The sequence below is a fragment of the Diabrotica undecimpunctata genome, chromosome 7, assembly GCF_040954645.1.
Source record: "Diabrotica undecimpunctata isolate CICGRU chromosome 7, icDiaUnde3, whole genome shotgun sequence".
Lineage (NCBI taxonomy): Eukaryota > Metazoa > Arthropoda > Insecta > Coleoptera > Chrysomelidae > Diabrotica > Diabrotica undecimpunctata.
The window spans coordinates 141,081,046-141,101,233 of NC_092809.1; the positions used below are offsets into that span (position 1 = coordinate 141,081,046).

The 20,188-nt window shown below is 34.9% G+C and overlaps 1 long non-coding RNA gene across 2 annotated transcripts in view; it reads left to right on the forward strand.

The window, feature by feature from the left end:
- LOC140447001 (uncharacterized) overlaps positions 1–20,188 on the forward strand; it is a 76,850-nt gene that overhangs the window by 19,683 nt on the left and 36,979 nt on the right. Inside the window, exon 3 of one of the 2 annotated variants that reach the window (XR_011951555.1) lies at positions 1,907–2,684. The exons of the other annotated variant lie outside the window; for it this stretch is intronic. This is a non-coding gene — a long non-coding RNA (uncharacterized lncRNA). Of the gene's footprint in view, positions 1–1,906; positions 2,685–20,188 lie in introns of those variants that run through there. 2 annotated transcript variants of the gene reach the window in all.

The window sequence follows — 20,188 nt, forward strand, 5'->3', positions numbered from 1 at the left end:
TAAAATTATAAGTTTCGATTGTGAAATGATTATGAAAAGTAATAGTTTCTAGTATCTAGTCGCTATGTACAAGTACTTGGAGGGGATAATGAGAAACAATCGTGAGTGTGTAGCGGTGAAATCTTGGAACTTTGTTAGCATATTTCATAAGTAGTTATTGAAGAAAATGCTGTGTTATAAATTGTAAAAATACAACCAAAAATAGTAAGTTTAAGTTCTATTGGTTTCCAACTTCTAAGCACAAATTATTGAAAAGTGGGTTTATATCATAATAAAGCAGAAGTATCTAAGTTAGATAACCCCAATTCTGCATTCTTACGCCCGATTTCGTAATAAATTGACGTGAACATTAAATTAAAGTTCACTTTAAGTCTAAATTTCAATAATATAAAGTTCACTTTATAGTGTAAATTTCAATAATATAAAGTTTACTTTATAATGTAAATTTTAATAATAATCATGTTGGGTCAAATTTGTTCAATTTAGTCTAAAATGAACATAGTTAAAATATACTTTAGGTTGTCATTATGAAATTGGGCGCTAGTGTCGCTCCAAACTATTGATATGATAAGCAATTATTAATTGTATTTTACAGTGGATATAGTTGGTTGAAAAGGTATTTTATGATTTATTTTCTGGAATCCAGTTTTTATTATTGCATCCATATTAATAGTAATACTGCAATTTAATAATTAATTTTATTTACAACATTCAACGTTTACCTTTTAATAACCTCATAACCTCAATCTTCATCCCCAATTATCCCAAATAATAAAATCTAAGGGTAAAAAATATTCTTTTTTTTTACAGTTAAAAATCAATTCAAAATCAATTTTTCAAAAAGTTAATTATTGATATTTGCAGCTAAATATAATACTAAAATATTAATAGTGCTAACACCTTCGCTGATTTATGCCACTAGATGTCGCTCTTCGGAACTTGCACATAGCGAATAGAGTAGTGGAGTATATTAATGGAGATACAGGCTGTAGGTTTAAGAAGCTAAAAGTTTGCCAATTAAAAAGAACGAGGAACAACGAATGCATTTGGTAGTAATGAGAATGTCTAGATGGATTAGTGTACTGGCAAAAGAGGATAAAATTAAGAATAAGTATATTAAAGTTTAAGGGTGGTACCAGTTGACGCCAAAATTAGAGAACTTAGGTTAATACGCTCTCTTGGCAACATGTTCCGTACTCCCATGCCCCTTATTAATATCCTACACTATTGTATCGTGTTGTAATGTAAATGTATAAATCAATATTATTATTATTATACTATTGTCTTTAAAAATTATATTCTAATGGTTTTAAGTCAAAGTTAAATTGGTAAACCCGTACAATTGCTAATTCTACATTTTGTTACTATAGTCATCTATTTCTACTTAAAATAGTAGTAGACAATAATCTTTCCATTTAACAATTTAACGAGAATAAGTGAATACGTTAGTTAATCTTTTCGGCGAAATAAATTGAAGTCTGAGATTATTGAGAAGGGAATAAAATGAACAATTGGAAATTTATATAAAAGCAGACGGCACAGGGCAAGGTTACAAGCAATTCGTTTTCTATAGGGACATAAAGGCTGAATTTAAAATTATCAGGTTATTATTATAACTTCAGGTGCGGACTAAGTTTTTAAAGCGGTAACCGGTGACTGAAGCTTTTTATATAATACCGATTATATACTCAACTGTTTGTTCAACAAGACAGCAACCGCTTGTTTTGAAATTTGTGTGGTTTTTGCAGAACAAATATTGTCTAAATGGTATCAGAATATTATAAGTTCTTGAAGATATTTTTGCTTTTTAGAAAATGTTGGGGATATAAAAGTTTGAACAATTTTAATTAAAATTAGTAGTTTAATCAACTTGATTGGAATAATCAATAAACTTTTTTTTTAATAGGTTTTACCTTAACAAAATGAAAAACTGCAGAAAGTGATCAAAAACAATAAATAAATGGAGTCATCATACCAGAGTGACCAATAAGTCACAAAGAATACTTTTACATTAAAGAAACATATTTTGTACTCTATGAGAGTGAGTAGATGACTATTGTCGTTCAAAGACGGATTGTAATATTTTTCTTTGAGAAATGTACTGTCTCTTTAAAAAAACCTGTTCTAGCTAATACAATCCAACAATTAAAAGAAGGAATTAGGCTGGGTAGCAGAAATAAATGACAGGCTTACTCACAATATATTTATATCGTTAGCGATGACCGGTTTCGATCACTACAGTTTTCTAGTCATCATCAGGTCACCGGTAAAGTACAACCTTTCATCGGGCATGGTACAAAAGGTACCAATATTATTTATGTTTGTTAAAAAGGGGGATTTTATTTGTTTAATGAATAGTAAACTAAAATAATGTAAACAGTACTTACATTCCAGTACAAAGTCTGGAGGGATATCCAGTACAAGGTCTAAAGTTATAAAATGGATGAATTTAAAGGAGGCGGGAAGAGAGAAGAGTATTAGAGACATAGTGACAGAAAGGTTCTAGTACTCTGAGAGGCAAATTTTTCAGTATGTTTCAGTCATTTTAGAAAAAAAACTGCATATTGCACTGTCTTTCTATAACAAATTACATAATAACATAATATATTTAGACCATAAAAATATTCATTTTTAATGTGCAAATCTATTATCTGACGAAAGGATGATATATTTTTTATGAGAGATGTCTACTTTTTAAATGGTTTATCGTATCTATAACAATGAAATTGCTGCCAAAATTAAAAATAAACCAAAATTTTAAAGTATTACGTGGCGACTTTCCAAGAATTAGCATATGGTTTCGAAGAAAACTACATCATTTACATTTAGATGTCACTCATGTTTTTTTTGTTTATTTTTGTTTTAAAATAAACGATCTGAAATAAATTTAGATTTATGCTTTCTTCTTCTGGCATTGGAATGTTTACAACAAATCACACATGTTGTTAAGTGGTCCAAGTACCTACTTTAGGATTTTTAAGAATTGAATAAATCCATTGTAGTATTTTCTTTTTATTTATTAATATCTATTGGTTAAATATATATATATACATATATATATATATATATATATATATATATATATATATATATATATATATATATATATTGTACGTCAACTTGTTTTCTTAGATTCTAGAAAATACAATTATTGTTTATTATTCAATGTCTAGTTTATCTTCTCATTGCCAATAAAAAGATAAGAAGAAACGATATAGAACAAGACATTAGACAGTATACTAGGCGCCACTGTACTACACAATTGAAATTTTCAAGGTTTATTTTGAAATTTGATAATCAAATACTACAACGCAGTGATTATGTTTTGTCTAAATGATACGAAAAGGCGTAGAAAATAACTTTATTTTGTTTCTATTGGCGGTTTTAAATCGTTTTCAATATTTATAGTCATAGAAGCGTTTAAAACTGATTTTATTTTTCACTGAATAAAAGACACGAAATGAACTTGTATTTCAAGAAGGTGAAAAATGTAAATTAAGATATTGTACATAAAAACTGCCCCTGCTGCTGTCAGGAGGATCGAAAGGATTGGTATAGCTTAATAGCAGGACAGCCCGTTTTTAGCCCGAATAAAAGAGCAAAATATCTATATTTAGCCAGACAATTTAGTAATAAAGTAAGTAGTACTGGAATATAATATAATAATCGTAATATAATATCAGATCTATTATCTTTTTTATAGTTTCAAGTTGGTGAAATCTTGAGACTTCATGGTGTCATTATGAATTTCCAAAATGAGTGTAAATATAGCATGTTGTTGGGAGCCTTTAGACTTTGAACCCCAAATCATTTTTTCTCGTCATATGAACTTCAACACTTACTTATTACATACAAGAACTGTTATTTTCGTAACGTAGAAGTTAATACTTGTATGTAATTTAAGTAAGCTACGGACAAAGCTACTATTTTGTATTAAGAACATGGAACCTATTAAGTACCGACCTGGAATCGCCACGTGAGCGATAAAACAATTAGAAGACCTGAGATATGATGTAACAGCCATTCGGGAAGAAATGAGATGGACAGTGTCTGGAACAATACGCATGTAGAAGTCATTAGCATTGTGCTCTGAACATGAAACTCAACATAAAAAAGGATGTGGCTTTGTAATAAATAAGAGACTGCAATCAGAGCTATTAGTCTTTAAACCAGTCAATGAAAAAATCTGTATTATAAGAATAAGGGGTAAACTGTCCAATTATTTAAAACGTAAATTAAATATAATTCAAGTATATGCACCCACCGCAGAAAAGGATGAAGACACCATAAAGAACTTCTATGAACAAATTGGTAATGTCTTAAAGCTGACTAAAATACGTGACATAAATATTATAATGGGAGATTTAAACGCTAAAGTGGACCAAGGAGAAGTGGGGAATTGTGTGGGGCGATATGGACTTGGGGAGAGGAATGAACGTGGCGATAGGCTGGTTGATTTATGTATCAATCAGGAACTGATAATTGCAAATACCTGTTTAAACTTCCTAAACGTAGATTATACACATGGAGGTCACCAGCTGACAATAACGACAAAATAGTCAGAAGTCAAATAGATTATATTATCGTCAACAGAAGATATATAAATTCTATAATATCATCCAAAACTTATCTACTGTAAAGCACCATAGCTCCAAGAAAATCATGGATACAAGACGGATCAAAGAAGATAACACATATGCGGAAACGAAATTAAAATAAACAAGTACTTAAGGAAAGTCAAAGAAGAACACTCGATATATCAAAATACAGAGATGAGTCCGCCAGGATTGCCTGCTGTCACCACTACTCTTCAATATCTACAGTAAAGCGGTATTTAAATCGCTCTCAGATTAAATAGAAGGTATATCTATCAATGGAGAAGTTTTGAATATCTTGCGTTTTGCAGACGATACAGTAGTAATGACGGATAACAACAATTATTAACAGAGCGTAATGCAACGCCTTAATGAATGCTGTCCTGAATAAGGATGAATTTGAAAAAAAGTAAATGCATGATCATGACTAAATCAGCAGATGCAAAAATCCAATTGCTTGTTAAAGATACTGCAATTGAGAGTGTGGATACCTACAAATATTTAGGAATAACATCAATAATGTAGACCAAACCAAAGGAATTAAGACACGTATTGAAATAGCATGTGCATCATTCGTTAAACTTATTCGTTAAAAAGTTTCTTTGTTGTCGGGATATAAGGTTAGGACTACGCCTAAGAATGGTTCGGTGTTACGTATTTACTACTCTTCTTTATGGTTTGGAAGCATGGGTATTAAAACAAATCCATCTGAATAAGTTGGCAGCCTTTGAATTTTGGTGTTACAGAAGAATCCTACAAATATCATGAACTCAAAGAATGTCAAACACAAAAGTTACTAGAATAATAGGAAATGAAGCTGAAATAATATTAACTATCAAAAGAAGAAAATTTGAGTAAATTAGGCCATGTGGTGAGAGGGTAAAAATACTCATTATTGCAACTTATTACGCAAGGCAAAATTCAAAGAAAGCGAAATGTGTGAAGACGAAGAATATTGTGGCTTAAGAACTTGAGAGAATAATAAAGATGAATTGAAGCTCCTGACCAAGATATCAAAATAATACTATGGGATATAAACAAAAAAGTAGGTACAGAAGAGTACGTAGTATAGGTCGGTTATATTTATTTGAGAAAAATGCGATAAGCAGCACTATGAACAGTGAAGAACAGGGTAGTACCGACCTAAATGAATTATAATATGGTATATTTTATAAGAAATTGGTTCTATAAATTTGTATTGTTATAAACAAAGCTTAATTTTATGTATTGATGATTTTGTGTAAGTTTAAATTACTTTAATTACTATTTAAATGGGGATAAGCCACAATTAAAGGTTAAAATACGTTTATTGACGTTTCAATTTCCACTTCGGAAATCGTTCTCAAAATACAAACATTAAGCTTTAATTGTGGCTTATTCCCATTTAAATAGTAACTAATTTAAAATGCCACAAGAAAATAGCTTCAGAATAAATTACTTTAATCATATTTCTACAATGCATTTTCTATAAAATGTTCAAACAATAATTGGTTTGTATACAAAAACTAATTAATAATTGAGCGAACGGTAGGCACTTAAAGATAAAAAATATATATTTAAATAATTTATAAAACCTTGAAGTAAAAATTAATAGTTTATCTAGTCAACACTTACTTACATTATTATTTTCTCCTAAGAACTGATTTTCAAAGATATATATATTGCAACAATAAGTGAAGTTTTCATAATAAGGCCACGTTTTTCTTAAAAAATTCAAGCAGTAGTTTGGTGTTCAACATATTGCAATAATCCCTACATCTGATTATGTAAGAAAATATTCCGGGTAAGCTCAGTATTGAGAGAAAGTTGTCTTGGTATTACACTTCGTCACTTTCTTCCTCTGAATCACTGTTCTCCACATTGATAATAATTTTATTTAAAACAGGAATGTTTTTAAGATATTGTTTTTCGATATTTTTTACGTGCTCTATTGCGTTCTTCCAGTTATCCTCAGAGATATTTTTAAATTCAGAATCTATTAGTTTCACGACAGTGTTGTAACATTTTGGACTTACATTTTTTTGTCTCACATTATGTTTCAGTTGAGACCATAACAACTCTATTGGATTTAAAACGCAGTAATATGGTGGTAGTCTTAAAGTTGTATGTCCATTTTTACTTGCTGCATCATCAATAATATATTCCTTTACAAATAATTTTGTATTAAGTACCTCTACTAATTGGTCTTTAGTGTACCAATCTTCAAAATATAAATCTTGTGATAATAAAAAATCTTGCAATTCATCCTTTCTAGAGTATTTATTCGGAATTTTTTTAAGTTGTCTAGAATGATATGATGCATTATCTAAAACAATAACACTGTTGTCTGCTAAATTTGGTAATAAGTTATTTTTAAACCACGATTCGAAAAGTTCACCCGTAATATCTTGATGATAGTCCAAACAACTGTCTTTAATGTCTTTTGCACTTAATAGTAAGCCATCGGTTACCCAACCGTCTTCCCCTCCACAATGTAAAATGCATATTCGTTTGCCCCTGGAAGCTGGTACATTAACTTTGCACTTTACATTGTCATTACTCCAACCTTTTCCAATCGTTTCGTTAGTGTCAAACCACGTTTCATCTAAGTAATAAATTTTTCTTCCGCTATTTCTGTACTCGGTTATCTTTTCCAAATATTCATTACGCCATTTTATTAAACGGGCACTTTCCATTATAGTATGTCGTTTATTGATTGTTTTATATTTAAAACCATTTGATAGTAAAAATTTTCTTAAAGTTGATTTACAACAATTAATAATATTTTTAGATTTTAATTCAGCTAAAATTTGGTTAAGTGTGGGTATAATATTACCTGCAAACATATTATAAATGGTTTCTGAAATGGGACCTAAAAGATGTTGCTCAATAGATCGATGTCGTCCAAAGTCGCTCCTTTTTTGTCTATTTGTAATGCCCTCCTTTATAATTCGATATACAGTAGCACATGAAACTTTTGTTAAAGCCGCAGTTTTTAAAACACTCGCGTGACGTTCCAATTCTTCACATAATCCATTAAACACATTTAACACAATTTCTTTAGCGTCTTTCGATAAATGTTTTTTTTCTGGCTTTTTAATACTTCCTCTACTTGGTCCAGCAACATTTTCAGGATTATTTGGTGGTAGAATTTCCTCATTTTCCTCAACAATTTCTACTTCATTATTCTCAACAATTTCTAATGCACTATTCTCCCATGGACGCCACATTTTTATTTACTTAATATTTTCTGATAGGGAAATCGTCAATAATAAATGCGTGCTCTCTTTACAGAGTTTAAACTAAAAATTATATGTATAACAATACCGAAAGCCACATCAGTTTTGTTATCGGTCGTTAAGAATTTCGTGGAAATTTAAAAACCTTGGTCAACAAAAAAGGGCTGTGACAAAAACCCGACAATCGAGTAAGAGGAGTCATAAACTCATAAACCTTTATTGATAGTGTAATGAAATTTATTTAACTGCTCTGTCTTTATTTAATTTATAATGTCTTTATTAATTTATTATATTGTTCTTATTCTAGTTTATTAAAAAGCACGATAATTTATATAAGTTTATTAACCACTAATTATTACATAATTTATTATAGGCGAACGTAACAAATTCGCGAGCGCGGGTTCAGAATTAACTGTCCCTCCATATAAAAATGTTGTATTTATATACGAAATCCTGACATACTAGAACAGCATCGAAAGATCGAGAAGCTTGGCCGGCTCATTCACCATAATTTTGGTTCTAGACTTCCACCGAAATTTCTACAATAAAACAGAATAATTAGTCATAAAAGTTAGGCCAGTATATTTATCGTAACATTGCCCCCCTCTTAAAAGATGGTTCCTCCTGGAACCTTGTCGGGACTGGAACCGGAACTGTATGCTGGTATCGGCAACTGGACCCTCTTTTACAACTTCCAGTTGTATAAAAATGACAAGGGACGGTTTTCTCTCCGCACCAGTAACTATGCGGATTGCAACAGACTAACACCTGGACTTCGGTGTCTTTAAAGATCTCCTCCACCATATTTCGGATAACCCTCCAATCTAATTGGCGGCACTCCAACTTTGGCATGGCTAACTTTTGCACGTCGGACTCTAGTACGTGCCCTCTCAATTGAAGTAAGGCTTCCCATACATCTCGGTAGGTAGGTTGGTCACGGGCAGTGTCTTTTGTTACCAGGTAGAAAAGGTAACGTGATGCATCTTGGAGTTTCAAGGTTTTACCGGACGCTGGCACTTGGCATTGAAGTTCTGCAACTCGACCAAACTTCCTTCGAAAGACGGATGCCAACCCTGGTGCGTCTTTGATACTGGCCGGGATGGTAAGGGCCAGCGAGTAGTCATCGGGGAGCGCGAGTAGATCTTGCTTTTCTTCAGTGGTAACACCATGTCTCGCTTTACCGGTACCTCCATAGGCACCCATGAATTCCTCAAACGTGAGGTCAGACACATCTTGGACTTGGTTTACTTCCACTTCTTCATCTACGTCGTGGTCACCTTCGAAAGATGCCAACCGGTTATGGTGTACTATCATCGGCTTTCCCCTCGGAATCTTGCTTATTCGGTAGATGACATCGTTGATCTTCTCCATGATGAGGTATGGACCTTCCCAAAACTGCTGCAATTTGGGAGAACAACCTTTTCGCTTCTTGGGATTATACAGCCATACTTTGTCGTTCTTCTTAAAGCAACCCTTTTCGGCTTGTGTATCGTACCGTTTCATCATACGGTCGTTAGCGATCTGAAGGTGGGAACGGACCAACTCATGTACATCGTCCATTCTTCTTCGTAATTCGATCACATAATCTTCACCTGCTACATCTTCTCCAGGTCGACACCCAAACTCTAGATCACAAGGTAGTCGCATTTCGCGTCCGAATAGGACTTTCGCTGGTGTCTGGCCTGTTGATTCGTTAACAGCAGATCTGTAGGCCATTGTGAAGAACGGAAGGTATTGGTCCCAGTCTCGCTGATGATCGGACACCATCTTTGTCAAATATTTGCCAACTGTCCTATTCATCCGTTCTACCATACCATCAGATTGCGGATGATATGCTGTAGTTCTTGTTTTCTTCATGCCTAGTCTATCACATATTCCTTGGAATAGATCGCTTTCGAAGTTCCTGCCTTGGTCACTATGGATCTCCAAAGGCACTCCAAATCGGCTGATATATTCTTGGATCAACTTATCTGCAACGGTGGCGGCCTTCTGGTCTGGAAGTGCGTAAATCTCGACCCACTTACTGAAGTAATCCATTACTACCAGCATGTACTTGCCTCCATTTTCACTTTCTGGAAATGGCCCAGCGATGTCCAAAGCTATTCTTTCAAACGGGCTTCCAACATTATATTGTCTCATAGGAGCTCTCCTTTTTCGGTAAGGCCCGTTACTCGTGGCACAAATAGTACATTTCTTACACCAGTCTTTTACATCGTCGGAACTGTTCATCCAATAAAACCGTTCCCGAATTCGCTGAAGGGTTTTCCTTACACCAAAATGCCCTCCCGATGGACTGTCGTGTAACTGACGAAGTACTTCGGTTATTCTGCTCTTTGGGATCACCAACTGTCTTCTCTTCTCTGAACCGTCATCATTTTCCAGGACTCGTTTAAGCAAGCCATCTTCGATGATAAATGAGTCCCACTGGGCCCAATACGTCTTAACTACTGAGCATAGGTTTGATATTTCCTGCCAAGGTGGTCGACGGTTTTCCTCTTTCCATTTTCGGATTTTCTGTATAACTGGATCTCTCTCTTGTTCTTCCCTGATCTTAGTAGGCGTCCAGTCGTCGTTGACAATCGTCGTTCTTAGCACTGCTGCTTCCTTGGATTCCGTTTTGTTGCAGTGGGAACACTCTGCTGAGCATGGCCTTCTGGAAAGAGAATCAGCGTTTCTGTGGCTAACTCCGGCCCGGTGCTCAATCTTAAAATCGTATTCTTGGAGTCGTTCGATCCACCTGGCTATCTGACCCTCTGGATTCTTAAACTGCATCAACCACTTAAGGGCGGCATGGTCGGTTCGGATTAGAAACTTTCTTCCATAGAGGTATTGATAGAAGTGCTCTACTGATTTCACTACTGCCAGAAGTTCTCTTCTCGTGACGCAATAATTCCGCTCAGGTTTTGAAAGAACTTTACTAAAATATCCGAGGACTCGTTCCTGTCCTCCTTGAATCTGAGACAGCACTCCTCCAATTCCCACATTACTTGCATCTGTATCTAAGATGAACTCTCCTTCTGGCAGTGGATACCCTAAAATTGGTGCTGTTATTAAATGCTTTTTCAAGGTCTCAAAGGCATTTTGGCAGTCTATATCCCAGCGGTATTCTCTTGCTTCCTCTGTAAGTCGCGTTAATGGCTTAGCGATATCTGCAAACTTCTTAATAAACCTCCGGTAGTAAGTACATAATCCAAGAAAACTTCTCACTTGATGTTTGTCAGTTGGTTTTGGCCATTCCTTAATGGAATCGATTTTTCCCTTATCCACGGCCACTCCTTCTTTACTGACTATATGACCCAGATAATTGACTTTACCTTGAAATAGCTGGCACTTCTTGGGGTTTAGCATCAATTGGGCAGCTTTAAGTCGATTAAAAACGTTTTCTAAATTCCTCAAATGATCTTCGAATGTCTCCCCCAAGACGATTATGTCATCTAAATAAACCAGGCATGTTTTCCAAGATAACCCTCTCAACACATTTTCCATAAGCCTCTCAAATGTCGCAGGAGCATTACAAAGTCCAAATGGCATAACGTTGAATTGCCACAATCCAGATCCTGTGGTGAAGGCTGTCTTTTCTTTATCTACTGGGTCCATTTCTACCTGCCAGTATCCAGACTTCAAATCTAAAGTGGAAAACAATTTACTTCCAGCCAATGTGTCCAATGTGTCATCGATCCGAGGCAGAGGATAACTATCTTTCTTGGTAACGTTGTTCAGCAAACGGTAATCCACACAGAACCTCGTCGTTCCGTCTTTCTTCTTAACCAGGACCACCGGAGAGACCCATGGGCTCGTAGAAGGTTCTATCACCCCGTCTTTCTTCATTTCCTGAACAATCGTTTCAGCTTCCTCTCTTTTCGCCTGTGGTAATCGTCGAGCTGTTTGACGAATTGGCTTAGCATTACCAGTATCAATTTTATGCTTAACAACGGTAGTTCTTCCCGTCTTTCCTCCTTTCGGTACGAAAATATCACGATACTGCCGAAGAAATTCCCTTAATTTCCTTTTCTCCATCTGGTTTAGAGACTGTCCTGCAACTGCAACCATTTGGTCGAATTTGTCGTTGGAATTATCAGATGTTGTCGCCTGACGAATTATGGATGTCACAGGTACACAAGTTCCTACTTTTGTCTCTTTCTTTATGGTCACTGGGTAGTCGTTGACATTGATAAGTCTCACAGGAATTTCTTTAGCCGAAGTCACCAATTCCTTTCCAATTATGATTCCACGGCCAACCTCATCGTCGTGGTTCCAAGGCTCCATCATAACAGGTCTCCCTTCGTCTACAATTCCCTGTAGTCGCGCTACTATGATCGTTTCGCTTCTCGCAGGCACGACTGTATCTTCTGTAATGGCTGCTTGCACAGTGTTGTCATTATGTGGATGGAGAAATACTTCCTCGTTGCCAACTTTGATTACCTTATTCTTAAAATCCAATTGGAATCCATGCATATTCATTACGTCCATTCCTAATATAACATCCTCTTCGATGTCAGCAACTATAACAGTATGGACAAACTTTTCTGCTCCAATCCCCAATTGTACCTGGATTTCTCCATGAATGTTGGCATTTTCACCTGTAGCGGTCCGAAGTCGCAACCTCGTTGGTAACAGTTTCTTTCGGCTGTTTATAACTGTCGGGCGTATAATGGTTCTGGTCGCTCCGGTATCCACCAACAACGTATGCTTTTTACCATTTATGTCTCCATCTACATATACACTATCTTCACGACATTTCAAAGAAGCTATTAGTATAAGAGGGTCTTTGGAAGAGTTCCGGGTCGAAGCTGCCCCCCTAAGGTTGACTCGTTCTGGTTTTCCTGATGGTGAGTTTCTTGATTTTATGGTCTTCTTTTTCTTGCATGTCATGCTTTTCATCAAATTAAAGAGCTGGTCAAGTTTATCTTCATCTCCTTCCTCTTTTACAGTCCTAACTTTACTGTAACCGCCAGAGGCCTGCGTAGCTGACTCATATTCGAGGGCGGCGGATAGGACATCAACCAGCGTCTTGTGACGTGCTAATCGCAGTGTTCTCTGCATTTCATGATCACGAAGACCATCAATAAACGTTTGAACGGCCAATTTTTCCATCATGTCTTCGGGAGCTGTTGGATAAGCATATCGTACTAATCTGGCAATATCTACCTCATATTCTTGAAGAGCCTCATCTTTCTTCTGTCTACGATTTTTAAGCTGCGACTGATATACATGCTCCAAATGTTCGTGGCCATATCGCATATTTAACCTCTTCTTCAGTTGTTCGAAATCATCGGTCTCCTCTACGGCTATGGTCTGAAGCACATCTAAGGCATCTCCTCGAAGAGCGATAGTCAGGTTTACAGCCTTTTCTTTTTCAGACCATCCATTTGCTCTTGCGGCTGATTCGAACTGTTTCATGTAGTTGTTCCATGATGATTTTCCGTCGAAAGTTGGGACTTTAACATGAATAGAACCTCCACTTCCTTCAAATTTCGGCCGTGTCTCCAACTTAAATTTCGTCTCGTCTTCTTTTATCTCCACTGTAATCGGATTGTTACCTCTCTCTGCTGTCCCTGTTTCTTCCATCTTCCTTTCCATCTCTTTAATCTTTTCTTCGAAGGCCAACTTATCGGCAGCAACTTGGTTTTTTAACGAAGATATTCTATCGTCCAGGGCAGACATCTCAGAAGTGACTTTAGAGATTTCTGAAGAGATGTTAGCAGAAACTTTGCTTTCCAGGGAAGAAATCTCGTTAGAAACTTTGCTTTCTAAAGAAGCGATGTCGCCGGAAACTTTCGAAATATCGCCAGAAACTTTGTTCTCTAATGATGCGATATCACCGGAAACTTTGGCTACATCAGAAGAAACTTTCGAAATATCGTCAGAAACTTTGTTCTCCAATTTCGAAATCGACGAGATGACAGCATCTTCAAATATATAAGTCTCTGGATCTAGACCTTCTTCTAGCAAAGCGTTCTTTAGTCGTTGGACTAACTCAGCCTTTTTTCCGGTAGAAGCTAATTCTCTGTCTTCGAGATGTCTTCTTAAATTCGTCACTGTGAGCTCATAAATCGTAGCCATTTTCACAATTTATTTTACGTATTCACTTGTATTATTATTATAAGTCTAATTTATGTTCGATCCCACTTCTGACACCATTTGTAATGAAATTTATTTAACTGCTCTGTCTTTATTTAATTTATAATGTCTTTATTAATTTATTATATTGTTCTTATTCTAGTTTATTAAAAAGCACGATAATTTATATAAGTTTATTAACCACTAATTATTACATAATTTATTATAGGCGAACGTAACAAATTCGCGAGCGCGGGTTCAGAATTAACTGTCCCTCCATATAAAAATGTTGTATTTATATACGAAATCCTGACATACTAGAACAGCATCGAAAGATCGAGAAGCTTGGCCGGCTCATTCACCATAATTTTGGTTCTAGACTTCCACCGAAATTTCTACAATAAAACAGAATAATTAGTCATAAAAGTTAGGCCAGTATATTTATCGTAACAATAGGTATAAAAAGGGGCTTACATCGTCAAATTTTAGCAGTAGCGTAAATAAAAGCATTATTGCGATTAAAGATAAAAACATTATTTTGATTAAATAGACCTAACAGGTATAATTATTTAAATATAATATATTTATAATTGTACCTAATAAAATTATATTTTACAGTAATTATTATTTTTGCGTTTTTCTGAATACTTACCTGTAACAAGGCAAAATATTAAAGAGGAACTATTAAAACAGAGGGCATTTGATCTAAGCACATGGATATATTTTGTTCGGTATCATTCGTACACAAATTGGTCTATCTCTTTAAATTTCTCAATTATCTGTAACCGGCCTATACCAGTAGCAGGAAAACATAGTCTACATGACATTACAAATGACAATGTAGGAAAAGGCAATATCACGATTTACAAGACAATATACAAGATTTGTAGGACGGCCTAGAAAAAGGTGGAAAATGTACTCAGAGAGGATCTGGAAAAAATGGGAGTTAAACTATGGGAAATAGTGGCACAGGACCGACAAAAATTAAATGCAATAGTAAATGCTGCAAAGATTACCGAAGAGTAAAGCCACTGATGATGACGATTAACCTCTACGTTAGTTCCGTAATATAGAGGTTAATAAAATCATAAAAAATTATCAAAGTAAAAATAGTTAATTGCGAAGACAAAACATTAAAGTTAGCTGCTAACATTCTACATATTTCCGGGGCCAACAACCAGCTGTCGCGTATCAGACTTGATGTTGACTTTTGTTCTGATAAGATCTTTCAAAATAAAGGAACTCCTTAAAGAATTGGTTTAAATATTGTAAATATTGGAAAACAAATATTTTTATTAGTCGTCATAATAAATTCAAAACAACCGACATGCGGTTCAGAGAACCATTGATAAGAATTTATCATCGCGACATTTAAGTGTGCAATTGATTACGTAGATAGATATATGTACTGATTATGTATTAAATCCTTGTCGATGTGTGCGTTGCATACAAAAAGGGGAGATTTATAAAAAAAAATTATACATTAGATAACAGATTAGCATAAAAATATGTTGCAACTATCAATTTAGGGTCATATAATTTTCTTGATTTTTTCTTTATCCTTATTCCAGTGTGTAGACATTCTTTGTATATTTTGGCATTAAACTTTGGGCATTAGACTCTTCTTTTCACGAGTCGTCCTACACTTCTCCTTCCGGTCAGTCTTTTGCTGTCGGGAGGCAGATTTCAGGGCGCAGCAAAATTTGAAAAGTTTACAAAAAAATAATGTTAATAATATTAAAATCTTTCCAAATTAATAATTCCACAATATTGTTTAATTTTATTTGATTTTGTTGCAGAATTTATCAGCTCTATTACACTGATACTATATACCAAATTATTATCTTTATTATGAGATACAATATGAATGTTATACTGTTATCCATATTGCCTACTATTGATGGATTAGTAATCTCAGCGTTTGGCAGTAGTGTCAGAGCCTCGAAAACTCTCGTAATTTCACATAAGACTTAAACACGTTAACTTAATAAGAACTAAGATTGACATACTGAGAACTGTGGGGATCAATCCTACAGCAACAGAGCAAATATGGCAAAGAAGTATAAAGGGAGTTTAGTTTAGATTACTTCAGAAGGACGAGCTAACATATTTTGCACCCTGCGCTGCTCATTTCCTCAATTTAGGTGCTTCTAATACGGCCAAAGCTACTATGGCTTTGAGGCTCGGAATTTTTGAAGGGAAGCTTCTAAACTTGCGTTGTATTACTTTTTCTCTACAGTAAAATGCTGCGGAGGGCATCACGGAAGTAGGGCCACGAAACGAAATAGCGGTTCCTGGTTCGCAATCACAGTAAACAGTTGGAAAATCTATACAAAAATAATAAATAATCAAATTACTTTATTCAATTTTAAAAATATTACTTAAATTTTAAAGATACAGATAAAATGTTTAAACGATATGTATTATTTCTTTGGGGCTTCAACTTCACGCTGGTTATTTCTCCGAAAATATATGCCACTGACATTAAAACTTGAAAGACAGACAAGATCATCAGCAAGATTAGATACGGTCGAAGCTATGCATAAACATTGCAGTAAAATTGTGCATGTTCTAGAGGTTCTTAAAAACCATTATCTCTCAACAACTCAAACTATGAGTGAGGCCAGCTCCCTACCAAATTTTTTTTTGAATTCTTAATTTGAATTTATTGTTTTGGCTTGTTTTTGTCATGTTTTGTTGAAAAAGATCAGTCATGTCAATGAGTTTTTACAAAGAAAAGATCTGACATTAGATTTGGTTGCCTGGAAACTTTAAGATCTTTTAATATTTTGAAGTCTTGCAGAGAGTTAGCTCCATCTGAGAATATTCCTGAGGGAAAAATTATTAATAAGCATAAATGATCTACCATCTGCTTCTTAGAAAAAAGACAAGGAAAAAAAAGAAAAGAATGCTTGATCAGCTGTGTGGCGATGAAGCTCTGACAAGTGCTGAGAATATGTACCAAGTAGCCATGTTAGAGGTTATTGACTGGATGACCAGGTTTAACGCTTTGGACAACATAAACAGCAAGTTTGAATGCAAATTCAAAAGAAGAAATACAAATAATACAAGATTGAAAATCGGTGGAGGTAGTTTAACGACTTGTGGTTATCATAAACGCATCAGTTATCTGGCCTGATATATGTATACAATGTGCTTCTGTTTCCCGGCGCTTTATTGCTTTTTAGTATTCGAATTGCCATTAAAACCTCCTTTAGCGTTGAAGATTTTTTAGTTCATTTTCTTTTTATCTTCGATTTGTTCTTGTACTTCCTGTTGTTCCTCCTGCTGTCTCTGTTGTTGTAGTGGTTGTACTCTTTCCCTTTATTTAATAGGTTCCTAAAATAGATCATCTAGGTTCTCTTAGATTTAACCCTTAACGTACCTTAATGTAATAATATGTAACTAACTGATGAATTCAACTCTTACTTGATGGAAATTCATTTTATCTAACAATCAAACACTGAAAACTTTTGTTTTCAAAACATATTGGTGGAGATACGTAGACGATGTACTAGTATGTTTTACAGGAACTAAAAGGCAACTTGAGCAATTTTTATTGTATATTAATTCACTCCATAGTCATATTGAATTTATAATAGAAACAGAGCAGAACCAGACCATAATTTTTTTAGATTTAAAAATTATCAGACTTAAAAAAACATGAGTTCTCCGTATTTCATAAACCTACCCATACTGACACACAACAAAATTTATCATCCCATCCTACACAACATAAATTGGCAGCCTACCATAGCATGTTACATAGATTAATAGAAATTCCCATGTTAAAAAACAACTTCATGGCAGACAGCTTATGAACTCAATTAAATAAGAAAAACATCGTATCTGGGCCACATACTTCGAAACGATAAATACTCTCTTCTGTACGTTATCACGCAAGGAAGGGAAGAAAAGGCTTGGGAAGAAAGAAGAAATCATAACTCAGGAATATTAGAGATTAGGCTAACCTCAGTGTTGAACAGATATTTCACATTGCAAAAGATAGGGAATCGTTTAAAGAAGTGATCGTCAACCTTCGTTAAAAGACGGCACAAGTAGAAGAAGAAGCAAATAGCAGTAAACAATGGGTACAACGAACAAACAATAAATAAAGTTTTAAATCAAAAACTACATAACCTCCTCGGACCCCAGGTATCATATGATACTACGGTTCAACAAATTATTTTTGGCATTCGACGGCAAACGCAGTTATTGCCCGTAAGTATCGCCCGTGTTAAACATCTACTATGCGTAAAAAATTGCGCCGTGGCATACTTCTCGATTGAAATGAGTTAGTCAGACTTTTGTTGTGAGTAAGTAAATATGTCATGGCAGACGCTAAAAAAATCATCAATAATAAAAGTAAGTACATAATATTTAGCATCTTTCTGTGTATGATCAGTATAGGTACAATAGTTCTTTGGCCCTAAACACAATGTATCATTCATGATACCTTGGGTCCTACTTCAGGAAATCGCAGATAATGTGAATTTAGATGACTCTTTAGGTCTTTCTCTTTTTCCTAACCAGTGATGATGATGGGGATGAATGGGATGAACCTAGAAATCTGGATGAGAATGAAATAATTATTGAAAGTGAGTAAGAAAGGAGTGACGATCACGCTAAAATCAGTGACATATCAGACGACGATTCGGATGATGACAAGCTCTTGGCAACCCGGCTTTTAAAGGAGAGTAACACGGCAAATTCTATTCCTAAAAAAGACAGGAAAGAATGGAAGAGAACACATTTTACACCACAATTTGCCCAATATCAACCATCTGTGTAAGATCCCTTGAATCCCGAAAATATTCCAAGACCTATTGACTATATGAACAATTTTTTTGAATCCATGGCGTTGTACACAAATATGAAGGAAGTAAAAAAATCTGGAAAATCTTTGGAGACTTCTGCAGAATTAAAAACGTTTATTGTATGCTGCTGGCATATTGGTATTTATAATTTAACACGAATCCGAATGTTTTGGCAAATGGATACCAGGGTACCAATAGTTTCAGACAACATGTCAAGAAATCGTTTTTTTGACATTCGAACACGGCTCATAGATTCTGGAAAGTTAGACCATTGTTGGATCAAATTCAAAGGGCTTGTCTGAATAATGAAAGAACTGAAAAAGTGTCAATCGATGAGCAAATGATTCCCTTTCATGGAAAAGTATTAATGAGACAGTTTGTGCGAGGAAAACCTAACCCTGTAGGATTGAAGAATTTTGTCATGACGATTACGGGGGGGATTCCACTTGATTTTCACATGTATGAAGGTAAAGGCAGATTTATTGAATCCAACTTGGTACTTACACCAGAACGGCTGGATATCGGGATAAGAGTTGTTTTAAAACTTACATATACTCTGCCAGTAGGAGTATCTATTTTTGTTGACAGATATTTTACGTAAAAATATTGATTGATGCATTACAGTCACGGAACCTTTATGTAACAGGAACACTAATGAAAAATAGAATACCAAAAACTGATGTGACATTTAAGACAGATAAAGATCTAAGAAAATCAGAAAGAGGCTCCCACGATATGCTCGTTAACAAAGACAACAAAATAGCTGTTACAAAATGGTTTGATTCTAATTCAATCTATATGACTTCATCAGCATTTGGAGCTGAACCCTTGGGATTGTGTCAGTGGAAGGAGGCGCTGGTCAGTAAAAGATAAAAAATACATAGAAAAAAATCATCCAGCAGTGATTAAGCACTACAATGAAAGCATGGGTGGAGTAGATTTGCTGGATAGGATTATGTCAAAGTACCCTATGAGCAGTAGAACAAATAAATGGACAATACGATGATGTATTTACGCCTTTATTGATTTTTGTGCTGCAGCTAGTTGGCTACAATACAAGAAAGATTGTTTAGCTGTAGAAACTCCCAAAAAACATATTCAAGATCACCTGTCATTTAAGTTTTCGCTTGCTAGGTCTCTCTTGTACTCCAAATACAGAAGTGAACCCACATCCGACGAAAGTGACGAAGAAAATGAAAATGTAACCAGAAAAAAAAGAAAGACTGCACCAATCCCTGATAAACGCTTACGGTCAAAGGAAGCTAAACACCTCCCAGAATTCGTTAATGAAAGCCAAAAATCAAGATCAAAATGCAGGTATCCTGGATGCCACAACCTGACGTTTGTCAAATGTGCCCCGTGTAAGATTTTTTTATGTTGTAGTGTCAATACAAATTGTTTTACTAAATTTCATCAATCAAAATGATGAATATTAATTTTTTTATTGTCAGTCCAGACCCAAAGTATCACTAGTGATACTACAATTTTTGAAAAAACC